Below are 19,083 nucleotides of genomic sequence, written 5' to 3'. Positions count from 1 at the left end.
CTTCTCTAAAGCTTCAAGTTTCTCTTCATATTTATTTGCTGTAGTTTTAAGGCCATCTACCTCCGTTTCAACCATTTGCAATCTTCCCTCCACCTTAGGATTTCTCATTGTACTGCCCCCTCCCCCCGACTGCTCATTTTATGAGGCATTCCTGGGTCCAGGACCGACCTGGCAGGAGCCCCCCTCCCCCCCCCCCAGGGCAGACTCTGTCAGTCTTCATGTTCTTGGCACCTGGTGCTTCTACCTGGGGAAGAAGGTGTTAGTGGGTGGGATTTCCCTCCCTTCACCCCAGGAAAACAAGAGGTACTGTGAAGAAGGTTGGCAGTATGTACAAATATATACAGGCTTATTAGACTATACAGGCATAAACATTTCTACATGACTATGTACATGGCTAATAGGATGTCAAGCAGCACACTTATCTACTCATGGTTAGTAGTCTCAGTCTACACAACTATATACATTTCTACATGACTATGTACATGGCTAATAGGACGTCATGTAGCACACTTATCTATTCGAGGTTAGTAGTCTCAGTCTATACAACTATATACATTTCTACATGACTATGTACATGGCTAATAGGATGTCAAGCAGTACACTTACCTACTCGTGGTTAGTAGTCTCAGTCTACACAACTATATACATTTCTACATGACTATGTACATCACTAATAGGATGTCAAACAGCACACTTATCTACTCGTGGTTAGTAGTCTCAGTCTACACAACTATATACATTTCTACATGACTATGTACATTGCTAATAGGACGTCATGCAGCACATTCATCTACTCGTGGTTAGTAGTCTCAGTCTACACAACTATATACATTTCTACATGACTATGTACATGGCTAATAGGATGTCAAGCAGCACACTTATCTACTCGTGGTTAGTAGTCTCATTCTACACAACTATATACATTTCTACATGAGTATGTACATGGCTAATAGGATGTCAAGCAGCACACTTATCTACTCGTGGTTAGTAGTCTCATTCTATACAACTATATACATTTCTACATGACTATTGTACATGGCTAATAGGATGTCAAGCAGCACACTTATCTACTCGTGGTTAGTAGTCTCATTCTATACAACTATATACATTTCTACATGACTATGTACATGGCTAATAGGATGTCAAGCAGCACACTTATCTATTCTAGGTTAGTAGTCTCAGTCTATACAACTATATACATTTCTACATGACTATGTACATGGCTAATAGGATGTCAAGCAGTACACTTATCTACTCATGGTTAGTAGTCTCAGGCCACACAACTATATACATTTCTACATGACTATGTACATGGCTAATAGGATGTCAAGCAGCACACTTATCTACTCGTGGTTAGTAGTCTCAGGCCACACAACTATATACATTTCTACATGACTATGTACATGGCTAATAAGATGTCAAACAGCACACTTATCTACTCGTGGATAGTAGTCTCAGTCTACACAACTATATACATTTCTACATGACTATGTACATGGCTAATAGGATGTCAAGCAGCACACTTATCTACTTGTGGTTAGTAGTCTCAGTCTACACAACTATATACATTTCTAAATGACTATGTACATGGCTAATAGGATGTCAAGCAGCACACTTATCTACATTAAAACACATAAAGCCTAGCAACCTCATAAGAATAAAAAGAACCAAACTCCCTAACAACCCGGTATCAAACAACTTATTAATGATAATCTTCTTCTTGGTGAATGCACAATCCATAACAAAAAAATTCCCAATTATTACAGATCTACTCTATGAAACAAAACCAAACTTTATTGCAATCACCGAATCCTGGTTAAAACAGGCAGACATAGTCCTAAAGAATCAAATAGCACACAAGAACTATGACGTCTTTTCTATCCCCAGATTAAACAAAAGAGGGGGGGGGGGGGATTAATGCTAATAATTGAAAAAAAATTTAAATGTAAATTAATGCCCACAACACCACCAAGAAACCATGAAATTGCCCTCTTTGAAACGATAGATGTTCAAATCTGCCTAATATACTGCCCTCCGAGCTTACTAGACTTAAATATCTCCCCATTAATTGAGTTCTTAACAACACATTTAAATAATGAAAAACCCACCATCATTCTAGGTGACTTCAACCTTCACATAGACACAAAACCTCTATCAAACACATGCCAAACACTTTTGGATATTATGATAGCACTAGGATTCACTCTAATTACCGATAAACCAACACACAGAGCAGGACACTCTCTTGATCTTTCATTCATCAACCAAAGCCACTTAGAACACATTAAAACCGATTACACACCCATCCCATGGTCAGATCACTTCCTCATACAATCTTCGATTAAATACATTGAACCCCAAAAACAAGGAAAGAAAAAAGAATCCATTAAGTTTAAATATCGCCCACCGTATGATTCAGAAACCCTAAAAGACAAGTTAGAAGGAAAACTGACTAAATTAGACTACACAAACTGCAGCTCCGCAACCACAGCATGGATGCAAACAACCAGAGAGCTAGCTGATGAGATAAACCCAATCAAATATATTAATAGTAAGGATACCAAACAAACAAACCCATGGTATAATGAAAAGATAAGGGAAATCAAGAGACAGCTAAGAAAAAAAGAAAAAGAGTGGAGAAATAATAAAACCAATGAAAACCTAACAAAATATAGAAAACACCTAGCCTACTATAAACGAATTATTCTAGATACAAAAAAGCAGTTCTATAGCTCTAAGATAGAAAAATATGGAAACAACCCAAGAACATTATTTACCATAGTAAGCAATCTCACTAATGACAAATCAGAATCTCCACAAACCCTTCCAGAAAAAAGATGCAATGATATTGCAACTTTTTTTAATGACAAAATTAAGAACCTTAAAATGAAAATCCCGAATACAATGAAACAAGAAATTAAAATGAATAAAAGAGAGATTAAACAGTGGTCAACATTTAGGGGCGGATTTTCAGAGCCCTGCTCGCGTAAATCCGCCCAAAACTGGGCGGATTTACGCGAGCAGGGCCCTGCGCGCCGGTAAGCCTATTTTACATAGGCCTACCGGCGCGCGCAGAGCCCCGGGACTCGCGTAAGTCCCGGGGTTTTCGGAGGGGGCGTGTCGGGGGGCGTATCAGGGGCAGGCCCGAACCGCGCGGCGTTTTCGGGGCGTGTCGGGAGCGTTCCGGGGGCGGGCCCGGGGGCGTGGCTGCGCCCTCCGGACCCGCCCCCAGGTCGCGTCCCGGCGCGCAGGAGGCCCGCTGACGCGCGGGGATTTACGCCTCCCTCTGGGAGGCGTAAATCCCCCGACAAAGGTAAGGGGGGGGGTTTAGACAGGGCCGGGCGGGTGGGTTAGGTAGGGGAAGGGAGGGGAAGGTGAGGGGAGGGCAAAGGAAAGTTCCCTCCGAGGCCACTCCGATTTCGGAGCGGCCTCGGAGGGAATGGGGGTAGGCTGCGCGGCTCGGCGTGCGCCGGCTATACAAAATCCATAGCCTTGCGCGCGCCGATCCAGGATTTTAGTGGATACGCGCGGCTCCGCGCGTATCTACTAAAATCCAGCGTACTTTTGTTTGCGCCTGGAGCGCAAACAAAAGTAGGCTATTCGCGCTCCTTTTAAAATCCGCCCCTTAATGAGGTGTCCGAGTTTGAAATCGAAACTATGCTAAAAAAAACTAAATCCCGCCCCACATGCACTGGACACAATACCCACCACAGACATAAAAAAAATAGCCAACACTGTATCCCCGACACTGACAAAAATCGTTAACCTATCCTTAGAGGAAGGGTCCATGCCAGACGCACTAAAAGGAGCAATCGTAAAACCAATATTAAAGAAGAAAAACAGCGACCCACTTAACCTAAGCAACTACAGACCAGTATCAAACCTACCCCTAATTGCAAAATTAATAGAAAAAACTATACAAAAGCAACTAACAGAACACCTGGATAACAATAACATCCTGTATCCCTCACAACATGGTTTTCGAAAACACCATAGCACAGAAACACTCCTGCTTGCGCTAACAGATAACATCATGAGGGGTTTCGATAACGGTAAACACTATATTCTAGTGATGCTAGACCTCTCAGCAGCCTTTGATACTGTGAATCATAACATACTGTTAAATAGGCTAGAAGAAATAGGATTAGGCAACAAAACAATCAGCTGGTTTAGATCATATCTAAGTAACAGATATTTTCAAGTTCAAATCAAAGATTCTATGTCAGAAAAAATAGACCTTCAAACAGGAGTACCACAGGGATCTGCCCTGTCTGCTACACTTTTCAACATATACCTGCTACCTTTATGCCACCTGTTAGCTGGCCTGGGAATCACTCACTATATATACGCGGATGACATTCAATTAATATTACCCATTGATGATACAATTGAGAAAACATTAAACATAGCGAACATGTATCTTGACATTATCAAACAGCTATTAAACCAAATGGAGCTTGTAATTAATATAGAGAAGACCGAATTCCTTCACTTAGAAAGGAAAAAAAATATGGAGATCTCACACAACCCAATCACACTCAATAACAACAAACAAATAATACTAGCAGACAAAGTACGGAATCTAGGAGTTATAATCGACACAGAACTAAGCTTAAAACAACATATATCCATAAAAGTAAAGGAAGGATACGCCAAACTCATGATCCTCAGAAAACTCAAACCACTTCTAACAACCACTAACTTTCGATCAGTACTACAAGCACTAATATTTACAAGCACTGATTAATGCAATACCCTTCTACTAGGCTTACCATACACCTCCATAAGACCACTACAAATCTTGCAAAACACAGCTGCAAGAGTATTAACTGAAAAAAGGAAAAGTGATCACATCACTGAAACACTGGCCAAGCTACACTGGCTTCCCATTGAACAAAGAATACAGTACAAAACACTTTGCACCAGACACAAATTAAAACACAACGAAAACGCAGACTGGCTTAACACTGCCCTTCACGTACACATCCCCAATAGAAACCTAAGATCAGCCAACAAAGCACTCCTAACTATTCCTTCAGTCAAAACAGCAAGACTGACCCAGGTAAGAGAGAGCATTATCCTTATCAGGACCCATACTATGGAACTCCATGCCCGTTGAGTTAAGATTACAAAGAGAAAACAAAACATTTAGAAAAAATCTAAAAACCTGGCTCTTCAAACAAGCTTTTCAAAAAGAGGAGAGAGAATAGTAAGCGCAAGGTACAATCAAAGAGCACCCGCACACACAACAGTAATCACTAAGTGTGCAGTTTTAAGTGAACCCTGCAGTAAAGGATGAAGTTACAATTATAGAATATAATATAATTATACTCAATTACTCAATAATAATATAATTATACTCAAACTGCTATAGAAATTGACCTGGACATGTTTTACACTATTCTAATAATTAATCTTGTTTAAAAACTGTTACCGAACCTTATGGCACCTATGTAAAATGAAAGATTATAATAGCATTACTTTTATGTGCCTTTATGTAAACCGTTGTGACGGTACTCACCTTAACGACGGTATAGAAAAGACTTAAATAAATAAATATAAATAAATGTCAAGCAGCACACTTATCTACTTGTGGTTAGTAGTCTCAGTCTACACAACTATATATGTTTCTACATGACTATGTACATGGCTAATAGGATGTCAAGCAGCACACTTATCTACTCATGGTTAGTAGTCTCAGGCCACACAGCTATATACATTTCTACATGACTATGTACATGGCTAATAGGATGTCAAGTAGCACACTTATCTACTCGTGGTTAGTAGTCTCAGTCTATACAACTATATACATTTCTACATGACCATGTACATGGCTAATAGGATGTCAAGCAGCACACTTATCTACTCATGGTTAGTAGTCTCAGACCACACAGCTGTATACATTTCTACATGACTATGTACATGGCTAATAGGATGTCAAGCAGCACACTTATCTACTCGTGGTTAGTAGTCTCAGTCTATACAACTAAATACATTTCTACATGACTATGTACATGGCTAATAGGATGTTAAGCAGCACACTTATCTACTCATGGTTAGTAGTCTCAGGCCACACAGCTATATACATTTCTACATGACTATGTACATGGCTAATAGGATGTCAAGCAGCACACTTATCTACTCGTGGTTAGTAGTCTCAGGCCATACAGCTATATACATTTCCACATGACTATGTACATGGCTAATAGGATGTCAAGCAGCACACTTATCTACTCGTGGTTAGTAGTCTCAGTCTATACAACTAAATACATTTCTACATGACTATGTACATGGCTAATAGGATGTCAAGCAGCACACTTATCTACTCGTGGTTAGTAGTCTCAGTCTATACAACTAAATACATTTCTACATGACTATGTACATGGCTAATAGGATGTCAAGCAGCACACTTATCTGCTCGTGGTTAGGAGTCTCAGGCCACACAGCTATATACATTTCTACAAGGTAGCAAGAAGATTTAATATTTGGCAGTTTGGGGTTGTTGGCCCCCATGGTATAACACCCTATGGAATAGAAGGAACCTCTTGCGTTTCCACTTTCTCAAGCATTATTATTTCCCCAAGTCTCACCAAAGTGATCTGATGCAACTGGGCTGATGGGCAGTGTTGGCCTGTGGGGTCTGTTGTATCTAAACTGCTAATAACACAGAAAAATTGCATCTAATTGCACATTGCACACAAAACATTTTTTTTTTATTTTAAGGAGGAAAAAGACTTCAGATGCCAAATGCAAGTGAAACCTGACTGATTTGGTAAAGGGCAAAATCATGAGTCTGAAATCCTCCTCTTTTTTGTGGTGCTGTGCCTATCCTACTTGTTTAGAAAACAGATCTTCTTTTATTATCAAAGCAATATATATTTTTACATTTTTAAATACTTTTCAATAACATAAAAAGCAAATCTGGAAGCAATGTAGTTCAATTTTTCAAAAGGAGTCTTCAACTCAACTGTACAATACCAAAAACAAGGTTACTTGGCTTATTCTTTTATGTATTTATTTGTTTATTTATTTATTTAAGTTTTTTTATATACCGGCATTCATAACAACAGTCACATCATGCTGGTTCACAGTAAAACAGGGATGCATAATAAACTTCAAACTGGAACTATGGTGCGGAAAAAAGCAGTTACATATAACAAGGGTGGATTGAACTGGGCGAGGAGAGAAAAGAAAGGATAGGTTAACATTGGCTAACGATTATTCTTGGTTGAAACAGCTCCAATTGTGGAAAAAATTGTTTTAAGGACTATTCCGCTCTCACACAATCAAAAAGAAATTCTCCAACCGGCCAGTGTTTCGCTATTAGCGGCTGCTTCAGGCAGTATAATTTGTTTTTCCACAGCTTCCACACATTTCCTAAAATGAAATAACATTCAGTCGTGTAAAAATGTAGGCTAAACGGTAATCAAATTCTTTTAAACTCACCGCAGTTGCAATGCTTGAGCTTTTAATGAAATCAAACTCATCCATGGCAAATGCCTACTAGCTTAATAAAACAAAAAATGGCCAGCAGTTGCATTTAAATGGAGCAGAGCCAATCACAGTCACTTCTTCTCATCCATATACAATTGGTCAGCCTCTCTATCTATCAATTCAGCAACCAATGAAATCGTTTAGTATCTCTGTTATATACCCAAAGTCTCTCCATTAGTTCTTCATCACGTCACTCAAAAATTTAGCCAGTCAAAAAATGCATTTTGAATCCTTTTATTGTAATTATATGACTTGACCCTTTTCAATATTAGCATTAAGACCCAGTGGTTCTACGCTGGCAAGCTCAAAAATCCAACGTTGCTCCTGTTGAATAAGACGTTTATTTCTATCTCCCCCATGTAGATGACTCTCAATCATTTCAATCACAAAAAATGTTAATTCGTCAAATGTGTGACTCAAATTGACACAATGAGTTACCATCGGTGCCTCCATTCTCTTCTTCCTGAGGCAACATCGATGTTCAGAAATTCTCGTTCTCAAACTTCTAGTGGTCTTCCCCACAAAGGAAGAAGCACAAGTAGTGAACTGTTTAAGCACATAATTTTTATTGGTTGTGGGATGTAGAAAGTGTGAAATTTTCATAGTTACAGAGCAAGCTTTGATAGTGGTCACATTTCTGATGTCCTTTTAAACCAACACTTCTCTTTTTAACTAATGGCCAATGAAATGCTGGACAAATCAGTTCTTTCAAATTCTTGCTTCTAGCATAGGCAAACTGAATTTCTTTATCCTCAAATTGCTTATGCAAACCAAGAATATCCAAATGTTTTCAGAAAACTTTTCAGACCACATTTGCCTCTGACAGTGCCATCCTTCACAGGTAACACTATGGGTCAAAGCCTTGAAGAATTATGGCAAAGAACTTGTCAGCTCCTTATCTTGGCTGCAGAGAAGTAAAAAAAACAGGCAAATAGAAGACGCCATCCAGCACCTCAGTTCAACCCTGGTGTCATGGATAATCTTCACTTGAAGATACCATCAATGAAGTTTCACCATGTTATATTGGGCTGTTTCCTGCTATTCGCCAACTGAAACCAGTCTGTTGCCAACTTAAACTATCTTCCATGCTCAAAGTCCAAACACATTCCATGTATCATTGCTCAAGCCTTTAATCCTGTCTTGGCCATCATATCCATCCCCAAGCCTACCAGTGTGGCCTCTGAAGAGGACTCTGAGTATGAGGTACAGAACATCCTGAACTTGAAAATCATCAGAGGCAAGTTATTTTACCTCATATCTTTGAAGGAATTTGGTCCTGAAGGAAACGCATGGGAACCAGCCAAGAATGTCCATACTCCTCAGTTAACATGGAGGTTCCACAGTCTCTTTCCCCATAAGTCCAAGCCAAAGGCCTTGGGGAGGCTGCTTAGAAGGGGGATACTATAACATTGGGCCAACTGCGGACGTCATGCCGTGGCTGGACTGCATGCACCCCAACAGGCTGCCAAAAGAACGCCACCAACACTGCACTACTGTCCCTGCCCTCCCTAGTGCCTTAAAGGCCACATGGTAGGAAAGTCAGTGCGGCACTTCCTGATGACATCACAGGCACCAGGCATCTAAGCACTGGCTCAGCACCCACCCAGCATCTTAATATTTATTTATTTATTTATTTATTTATTTATTTAGCATTTTTATATACCGACGTTCTCGATACAAATATCAAATCAGGTCGGTTTACATAAAACAAAACAATCGCGGTGAGGCGTTACAATAAACGGAGTTTCAGAACATGAGAATAAATATTAAATAAACAACAGTGACTCATCAAATGACGAGAATCTATATAGTAAATAACATGTAATAAAATAGATAATGGTGTAAATAACTAACTTGAAATAAAATAAATAATAAATAGAATAGTATAAAATATATATGTAAAGACAACAGTAACTCGTTATGATACGTGAAACATGTAGAGAATAACTAAGAATAAATGATGTGTTAATTTGGGATATACAGGTATCAGGGACCAATGTTTATGTGCCTGGTTATGAGTAATGCATAGGCTAAAGAATTAATGCATCCACAAGTGGAACAATCAAACAGGTGGGCTGTCAAATAACATGGATTCATGTGGAGATAACTAAAAATAAATGATGAGCTGAACAGTGGAGATAACTAAAAAAACAGTGGAGATAACTAAAAATAAATGATGAGCTGAACAGTGACCAATGTTTATGAGTTTAGATATCAGTAATGCATGAACTAAAGAATTAGTGCATCCATGCGGGAGGCTTTCCCTACAGGTGTGTTGTAAGTGGGTTGTCCAGATGAGGTGGCTTTCACTACAAGTGTCATGCCGTGCAGTGTGTGTTCATCCAGCCTGCCCTGCCTTCTCCATCCTGCCTCACCTAGTCCCAGTCTGCTTTTGCCTTGTCTTGTCCCAGTTCCCTCCTGCTCTTCTTTGGACTGACCTTTGCCTGGACTTTGACACTGCCTGATCTCCACCTGCCTGAAACCATGCCTGGACCTTGGTCTATCCACTCTCTAGGACTCTCACCTAAGTCCTGCTGTCCCCTGAATGCATGGGCTCAACCTAAGGGGAACAGGACTGGTATAAGTGAAGCTTGTCCTTGTCCCTATCCAAACAGATTCGCCAACTGTTGGCAAGGGCCTAGAAGGTTTGCCTGTGAGGTTCCATCAATCACGCCACAGCCAGAAGGGCTCAAATATGACACTCGCTACATCCCCTTAGCTTGCTCTGCTCCATTTCCTATTAACCTGTTCTTCCCTGTTCCCATCCCAGTTCCTCTTCCCATCCTTCCACATAAGAACATAAGAACTTGCCATGCTGGGTCAGACCAAGGGTCCATCAAGCCCAGCATCCTGTTTCCAACAGAGGCCAATCCAGGCCATAAGAACCTGGCAATTACCCAAACACTAAGAAGATCCCATGCTACTGGTGCAATTAATAGCAGTGGCTATTCCCTAAGTAAAATTGATTAATAGCCATTAATGGACTTCTCCTCCAAGAACTTATCCAATCCTTTTTTAAACCCAGCTACACTAACTGCACTAACCAGCAGGTTTCTCCTCATCCCTCTTTATCCATGTGCCCTCCTCTGCAGGCTTGCTTCACTCATCTCTTCACTGATTCCCTGTTAGTCTTCCCTTCATTGGCAGGATCAGCTCATCTTTCAATTTGCGATTCACCCTCCTCCACAGGCTTAGATCCACACCCTGAGCCCAGTCACTTCTTTTCCTGGAGCGTCCCCTAGCACTCACAGGATCCAGATCAGGGCCCAGTCCCATTTCTGCTGAGTCCACATAAAACTCCCCAATGCCTGCAGGTCCTGAGCCCTAGCAGATGGCAGTCAATATCTTCCCTGCATGTGGTGCTTTCTGTCCTTAATTTGGAAACCCCAGAGATAACTGCTCTCTTATGGGATATAACCAAGGAACGTTTCATTTATTTTTGTGAACAAGAGGAACAATGTTAACCTCAATTACCCCTCAGTTCAAGTCCTGACTGCAGCCTCTCTCTATACTGGCGCTGTCAACTTTTTAGACAGAGAGTTTGAGCCTCTGATATCAAATGTCACCATGTATAAATAGGGGAACCCAAAGTTTTAAAAAATATATATAAATGAATTATTACCTGTTCTTGGGTGCCCTGGAAGATGCTTATCTTGTGCTCTTGGGGGGGTCCTATGGGGCCACAGCTTTGTGGAACACCTGGCAAGGTGAAGGGCCCAGCTAAGGCCTTCCATGGCTGAGAGAGGGCTTGCCAGGCGGAGATGTTGTGGGGCCTGAGGGCAGGAAGAGGGACCTACAATCATGGGGTCCCATGGCTGGAATCAGTGTGGGGCTGGGCCAGTACTGGCAGGGCTGCTGGATGTGAGGTAGGTCTGAGTCCACGTAGCTCAGGCCTGAGGGTAAGGGGTGAGGGCGGCATTTTGCTGCTGCTGGTGGCCATGGAAGACGGGTGGGAGATCTCTCATGGTGCTGAGAAGAGAGAGCCTGGCGTGGGGCCTGAGGGCAGAGGCAGGGTTGTGCTGCTCACAGTGTGAGGAGGGCTGTGCTTGAAAGCTGCAGGAGTGGTGCTGAGCTCCCTGTAGCACTGAGGAAATCCCCAGAGGGAGGGACCAGAGGGAGCAGTGAAGCTTGGGCCACTGCTGCCGATCCAGCTGCAGAGGTGAGAGTGGAAGCTGTGTGCTGCCATGGGAAAGGAAGAAATGGTACTCTGAAATACTGGGGGTCCAGGGAAACTCCCTGCCATGATGTGGAGGGAGGGCGGCAATCGTTGTGATGTCAGTGATGACATCACTGGAAATCATGACCTCAATCTGAAAAATTTTAAATAATATTCCAAATTATTAAATTAAGTGAAATGAAATAAAAATACAGAATGCTATTGTGCAGTGCCCAGAGAAACAGAGGCTGCCTCTGCCAGCGACAAAAAGTTAATTTTAAAAATTAAAATAACCCCATTTGAGCCATCATATTTTTGGGACCAAAAGGACATTAAAATTCACAAAATAAATTAAATGTAGCATGTGGGCGCAGGGAAGGAGCTGGGAACCTTTATTCCATTTATGTTAGCTGTAAATGTTGCAGAATTTTAAATTGGGGCATCAGTGCTAGTGCATAGTTTTATCTCTTAAATGGGTGCTTAGGACAGTGTTGGACATCACTGAGTATATTTTTGAGATCTGGGAAACATGTTTTGAGTGTTTTTGAAAGCTAAAATTTGAGTTTATTGTGAATTTAACTTTATTCCATTGATTTTTCTGCAATCCAGTCTGGGGGTTTTACCATAAACTGTTAGAAACAAGGTCCGTCAGCCCAGCACACATGGAAAACCTGCAATATTCTAAAACCATTTTTATGGAAACGCAGGGGATCCAGAGTAAACAGCTTGTGACAGGGACTGCGTAACAAAGCAAAAAAACAGATACAGCACAATTTTCTTTAGTCTAGCAAAAGTATGTTAGGAAATCTTCTAAGTCTTTCAAAACCTTTCCAACACCAGAGTACAGGTAGGACTTGGATTAGTTAGGGTTTATTTAATACAAATGACGCCTGGATACTATAATTACCAGCTCTGATAGATAGTTTCTTGAGTAGATGTTGAGTGTGAAGAGGAATGAATAATATTTGAGTCAATGGCTTGTTTATTAAGATCCTGAAGTCTTTTATTAGAGAAGCATCAACAGTGAGCTTTTCTTTTTTAAAGAAACAACAAAATCATCACTACAAACGCTCTCTCAGAACAGAGGGTGAATGAGTTATTTATTTATTTATTTATTTATTTAGAATTTTTCTATACCGACATTCTTGAACAAAGATATCAAATCATATCGGTTTACAATTGAACATAACTGTCGCGGCTATGGCGTTACATCGAACATAGAACATTGAGCAATAAACATAGGACAGGTCAACAGTTCAACAATAATATATAGTGAAATGCTTCATCATAGAGTAACATAATATATATAAATAGGGGAACAACAACTGGGGCGACTGTATGCGTAATATCAAAATACGTTTAGTGAAGTGTCATTATGTAGCTGCATAGTGGATAAGGCGTGGTGGTAGCATAGGGCATAAGGTAGCAATGAGAGTATGACTGAGTGGTGGAGGGAAGGAGGAGTATGTAGGCAGGAAGGGAGTGAGGCATTGAAACAAGATTGATGGGATATAATATGGGAGTAATGGGTGATCAGGGTGGCTGTGATTTCACACAACACAGACTACTGATTCCCTTTCACTATAGCCTAGGGTGTATCAATTATTCTTTCATTTCTCACTAGCTAGAAAACAAAGTTCAACAAGCCGTCAAGTCAACACTGAGGGTATATATTTGCCTCCATGGAAAAGTAAGGTGTCAGGTATTCAGTTTCTCTTTTTGAGTCATTAAAGTTAAGTAGTAGGAGGAAGACAGACCCTTGTAGTAAGAGCGCCAGCCAGTGAACACCAGTGGTGAATCCCAGCAACACTTGCTAGCCTTGGCAACCAGTTCAGCTAAGGATGTGCACACATCAACACTTTAAACTACAGGCCTTATAGAAGAGAGACAATAAAACAATCACCTTTAAGAACATAAGAACATAAAAAGTTGCTCCATCAAGCCCAGCATCCTGTATCCAACAGAGGCCAAACCAGGACACAAGAACCTGGCAATTACCCAAACACTAAGAAGAACCCATGCTACTGATGCAATTAATAGCGGTGGCTATTCCCTAAATCAGCTTGATTAATAGCAGTTAATGGACTTCTTCTCCAAGAACCTATCCAAACCTTTTTTAAACCCATGGAAGGGAGTGTCTGTGCAAGGGAGATGGGAGAGAGTTACTGTATAAAGGATACATGGAAGGGAGTGTGTGTAAGAGAGATGGAAGAGAGTTACTGTATAAAAGATACAAGGAAGGGATTGGCAGTGTAAGAGAGAGGAGAGAGTTACTGTATAAAAGATACAAGGAAGGGATTGGCAGTGTAAGAGAGAGGAGAGAGTTACTGTATAAAGGATACATGGAAGGGAATGGCAGTGTAAGAGAGAGGAGAGAGTTACTGTATAAAGGATACAAGGAAGGGATTGGCAGTGTAAGAGAGAGGAGAGAGAGTACTGTATAAAGGATACATGGAAGGGAGTGTCTGTGTAAGAGAGAGGAGAGAGTTACTGTATAAAGGATACAAGGAAGGGATTGGCAGTGTAAGAGAGAGGAGAGAGTTACTGTATAAAGATACAAGGAAGGGATTGGCAGTGTAAGAGAGAGGAGAGAGTTACTGTATAAAGGATACATGGAAGGGAATGGCAGTGTAAGAGAGAGGAGAGAGTTACTGTATAAAGGATACAAGGAAGGGATTGGCAGTGTAAGAGAGAGGAGAGAGTTACTGTATAAAAGATACAAGGAAGGGATTGGCAGTGTAAGAGAGAGGAGAGAGTTACTGTATAAAAGATACAAGGAAGGGATTGGCAGTGTAAGAGAGAGGAGAGAGAGTACTGTATAAAGGATACATGGAAGGGAGTGTCTGTGTAAGAGAGAGGAGAGAGTTACTGTATAAAGGATACAAGGAAGGGATTGGCAGTGTAAGAGAGAGGAGAGAGTTACTGTATAAAGGATACAAGGAAGGGATTGGCAGTGTAAGAGAGAGGAGAGAGTTACTGTATAAAGGATACATGGAAGGGAATGGCAGTGTAAGAGAGAGGAGAGAGTTACTGTATAAAGGATACATGGAAGGGAATGGCAGTGCAAGGGAGATGGGAGAGAGTTACTGTATAAAGGATACAAGGAAGGGATTGGCAGTGTAAGAGAGAGGAGAGAGTTACTGTATAAAGGATACATGGAAGGGATTGGCAGTGTAAGAGAGAGGAGAGAGTTACTGTATAAAGGATACATGGAAGGGAATGGCAGTGTAAGAGAGAGGAGAGAGTTACTGTATAAAGGATACATGGAAGGGAGTATCTGTGTAAGAGAGAGGAGAGAGTTACTGTATAAAGGATACATGGAAGGGAATGGCAGTGTAAGAGAGAGGAGAGAGTTACTGTATAAAGGATACATGGAAGGGAGTATCTGTGTAAGAGAGAGGAGAGAGTTACTGTATAAAAGATACAAGGAAGGGATTGGCAGTGTAAGAGAGAGGAGAGAGTTACTGTATAAAGGATACATGGAAGGGAATGGCAGTGTAAGAGAGAGGAGAGAGTTACTGTATAAAGGATACATGGAAGGGAATGGCAGTGCAAGGGAGATGGGAGAGAGTTACTGTATAAAGGATACATGGAAGGGAGTGTCTGTGTAAGAGAGATGGAAGAGAGTTACTGTATAAAGGATACATGGAAGGGAGTGTCTGTGCAAGGGAGATGGGAGAGAGTTACTGTATAAAGGATACATGGAAGGGAGTATCTGTGTAAGAGAGATGGAAGAGAGTTACTGTATAAAGGATACATGGAAGGGAGTGTCTGTGCAAGGGAGATGGGAGAGAGTTACTGTATAAAGGATACATGGAAGGGAGTATCTGTGTAAGAGAGATGGAAGTGAGTTACTGTATAAAAGATACATGGAAGGGAATGGCAGTGTAGGAGAGTCAGGAAACAGTCACTGTATGTGGGAAACAGAGTAGTGAATTATTGTTTGAAACGGTGAATGGGAGAGTGGCTGCCTATGAGTGACTGTGTACGAGAGTTGGGGAGCAAGTGACAAAGTAAAGCAGACGAGTGAGTTACTGTGGAAGAGAGATGGAGGGAAATGACTCTGCAAGGAGGAGAGGGAATGAGTGTGTAAGGGAGATGGGAGAGTGAGTGAATGAAAGAGGTTAAGAGCAGAGATGAGACAGGCCTTAGCTGTGACTTCCCAGCTGCTCTGCACTTGGGCACTGGTGAAGGAATAGCTGCTCTTCCCTCCATGGGGACCCTCCAGTATGTCACTTATTTCATTACACAGCAAAGGATCTGCAATTAGTCCTTCCTCAATTCTCCCTGCTAATGACTATATAAGGACTATATAAGGAATGCCTTGGGGTATGTGAAGGGCAGCGCCAGAAGAGAAGTGCTCTGGATTGGCCTTTCCAAAAGTTTGCAAACTTACATCAACAAATTCCAGATTGAAGGGAGGTCTGGAGCCGGCCCTTATCACAGTTTATAAAGTGGAGCAGTCAGTGGCACTTGAGGGGTTCCACGTTTCATCTTTCATCACTGGGCAAAATCTAGTGAGCAGCTTCAGCAGGGTAAGTGCTTTACAACAAGGGTTTCTTAAAATGCTGAAAAACTGAAAAGAGCCATTAAGAGTAGAGATTATTGCAGTATGTCCTACGATTGATTAAATTGGTGTGACTCCTGAGACGTCTCAATGCACCTGGGTGATACACAGGCAAGATAGGGCAGTTTCTGAAATCCAAGACCCAAATTAGGGACATGCAGGCTTCCAACAAAAAACATGAACTCTGCTAATGAGGGAGACTCTTCCACAGAGTGGGATCAGAGATGGAAAGAGTGAGTGAGACTCTCTTACAGTGAGAGATCAGAGATAGAAGTAAGTGAGACTCATTCACATTGTGGAGTCAGAGATGGGAGGAGTGAGTGAGACTCCCTCACAGTGTGAGGTCAAAGATAAAAATGAGTGAGACTTCCTCACAGTGTAAGGTGAAAGATAGAAGTGAGTGAGTCTCCCTCACAGTGTGGGGTCAGAGATGGGAAGAGTGAGTGAGACTCCCTCACCGTGTGAGGATAAAGATGAACGTGAGTAGGACTCCTTCACAGTGTGAGGTCAGAGATGGAAGGAGTGAGTGAGACTCCCTCACAGTGTGAAGTGAAAGATAGAAGTGAGTGAGTCTACCTCACAGTGTGGGGTCAGAGATGGGAAGAGTGAGTGAGACTCCCTCACCATGTGAGGATAAAGATGGAAGTGAGTAGGACTCCTTCACAGTGTGAGGTCAGAGATGGAAGGAGTGAGTGAGACTCCCTTACAGTGTAGGGGTCAGAGATGGGAACATAAGACCATGCCATACTGGGTCAGACCAAGGGTCCATCAAGCCCAGCATCCTGTTTCCAACAGAGGCCAATCCAAGTCACAAGTACTTGGCAAGTACCCAAAAACTAAGTCTATTTCATGCTACTGTTGCTAGTAATAGCAGTGACTATTTTCTAAGTCAACTTAATTAATAGCAGGTAATGGACTTCTCCTCCATGAACTTATCCAATCCTTTTTTAAACCCAGCTACACTAACTGCACTAACCACATCCTCTGGCAACATATTCCAGAGTTTAATTGTGCGTTGAGTAAAAAAGAATTTTCTCCGATTAGTCTTAAATGTGCTACTTACTAACTTCATGGAGTGCCCCCTAGTCCTTCTATTATCTGAAAGAGTAAATAACCAATTCACATTTACCCATTCTAGACCTCTCATGATTTTAAACACCTCTATCATATCCCCCCTCAGCCGTCTCTTCTCCAAGCTGAACAGCCCTAACCTCTTTAGTCTTTCCTCATAGGGGAGCTGTTCCATCCCCTTTATCATTTTGGTTGCCCTTCTCTGTACCTTCGCAACTATATCTTTTTTGAGATGTGGCGACCAGAATTGTACACAGTATTCAACGTGTGGTCTCACCATGGAGTGGTACAGAAGCATTATGACATTTTCTGTTTTATTAACCATTCCCTTCCTAATAATTCCTAATATTCTGTTTGCTTTTTTGACTGCTGCAGCACACTGAGCTGACGATTTCAAAGTATTATCCAGTATGACGCCTAGATCTCTTTCTTGGGTGGTAGCACCTAATATGGAACCTAACATCGTGTAACTACAGCAAGGGTTATTTTTCCCTATATGCATCACCTTGCACTTATCCACATTAAATTTCATCTGCCATTTGGATGCCCAATCTTCCAGTCTTGCAAAGTCTTCCTGTAATGTATCACAATCCGCTTGTGATTTAACTACTTTGAATAATTTTGTATCATCTTCAAATTTGATAACCTCACTCGTCGTATTCTTTTCCAGATCATTTATAAATATATTGAAAACACCGGTCCAAGTACAGATCCCTGAGGCACTCCACTGTTTACCCTTTTCCACTGAGAAAATTGCCCATTTAATCCTACTCTCTGTTTCCTGTCTTTTAACCAGTTTGTAATTCACGAAAGGACATCGCCTCCTATCCCAAGACTTTTCAGTTTTCTTAGAAGCCTCTCATGAGGAACTTTGTCAAACACCTTCTGAAAATCCAAATACACCATATCTACCGGTTCACCTTTATCCACATGTTTATTAACTCCTTCAAAAAAGTAAAGCAGACTTGTGAGGCAAGACTTCCCTTGGGTAAAGCCATGCTAACTTTGTTCCATTAAACCATGTCTTTCTATATGTTCTGTGATTTTGATCTTGAGAATAGTTTCCACTATTTTTCCCGGCACTGAAGTCAGGCTCACTGGTCTATAGTTTCCCGGATCGCCCCGGGAGCCCTTTTTAAATATTGGGGTTACATTAGCTATCCTCCAGTCTTCAGGTACAATGGATTATTTTAATGATAGGTTACAAATTTTTACTACCGTAATAGGTCTGAAATTTCATTTCATGGAGAAGAACATAAGATATTGGCATACTAGGTCAGACCAGGGAAACATGTTTTGAGTGTTTTTGAAAGCTAAAATTTGAGTTTATTGTGAATTTAACTTTATTCCATTGATTTTTCTGCAATCCAGTCTGGGGTTTTTACCATAAACTGTTAGAAACAAGGTCCGTCAGCCCAGCACACATGGAAAACCTGTAATATTCTAAAGCCATTTTTATGGAAACGCAGGGGATCTAGAGTAAACAGCTTGTGACAGGGACTGCGTAACAAAGCAAAAAAACAGATACAGCACAATTTTCTTTAGTCTAGCAAAAGTATGTTAGGAAATCTTCTAAGTCTTTCAAAACCTTTCCAACACCAGAGTACAGGTAGGACTTGGATTAGTTAGGGTTTATTTAATACAAATGACGCCTGGATACTATAATTACCAGCTCTGATAGATAGTTTCTTGAGTAGATGCTGAGTGTGAAGAGGAATGAATAATATTTGAGTCTATGGCTTGTTTAATAAGATCCTGAAGTCTTTTATTAGAGAAGCATCAACAGTGAGCTTTT

The 19,083-nt window shown here is 41.1% G+C and overlaps 1 protein-coding gene across 1 annotated transcript in view; it reads left to right on the top strand.

The window, feature by feature from the left end:
- Window positions 1–16,030: 16,030 nt before the first annotated feature.
- SPEGNB (SPEG neighbor) overlaps window positions 16,031–19,083 on the top strand; it is a 28,814-nt gene continuing 25,761 nt past the window's right edge. The window contains exon 1 of the mRNA XM_029605010.1: window positions 16,031–16,185. The gene's annotated coding sequence lies outside the window, so the exon portion shown is untranslated. The remainder of the gene's footprint in view (window positions 16,186–19,083) is intronic.

Source organism: Rhinatrema bivittatum, chromosome 6, assembly GCF_901001135.1.
Source record: "Rhinatrema bivittatum chromosome 6, aRhiBiv1.1, whole genome shotgun sequence".
NCBI classification, from domain to species: domain Eukaryota; kingdom Metazoa; phylum Chordata; class Amphibia; order Gymnophiona; family Rhinatrematidae; genus Rhinatrema; species Rhinatrema bivittatum.
Note: the sequence above shows the minus strand (reverse complement) of the source record. Positions and strands in the feature narration are given on the sequence as shown.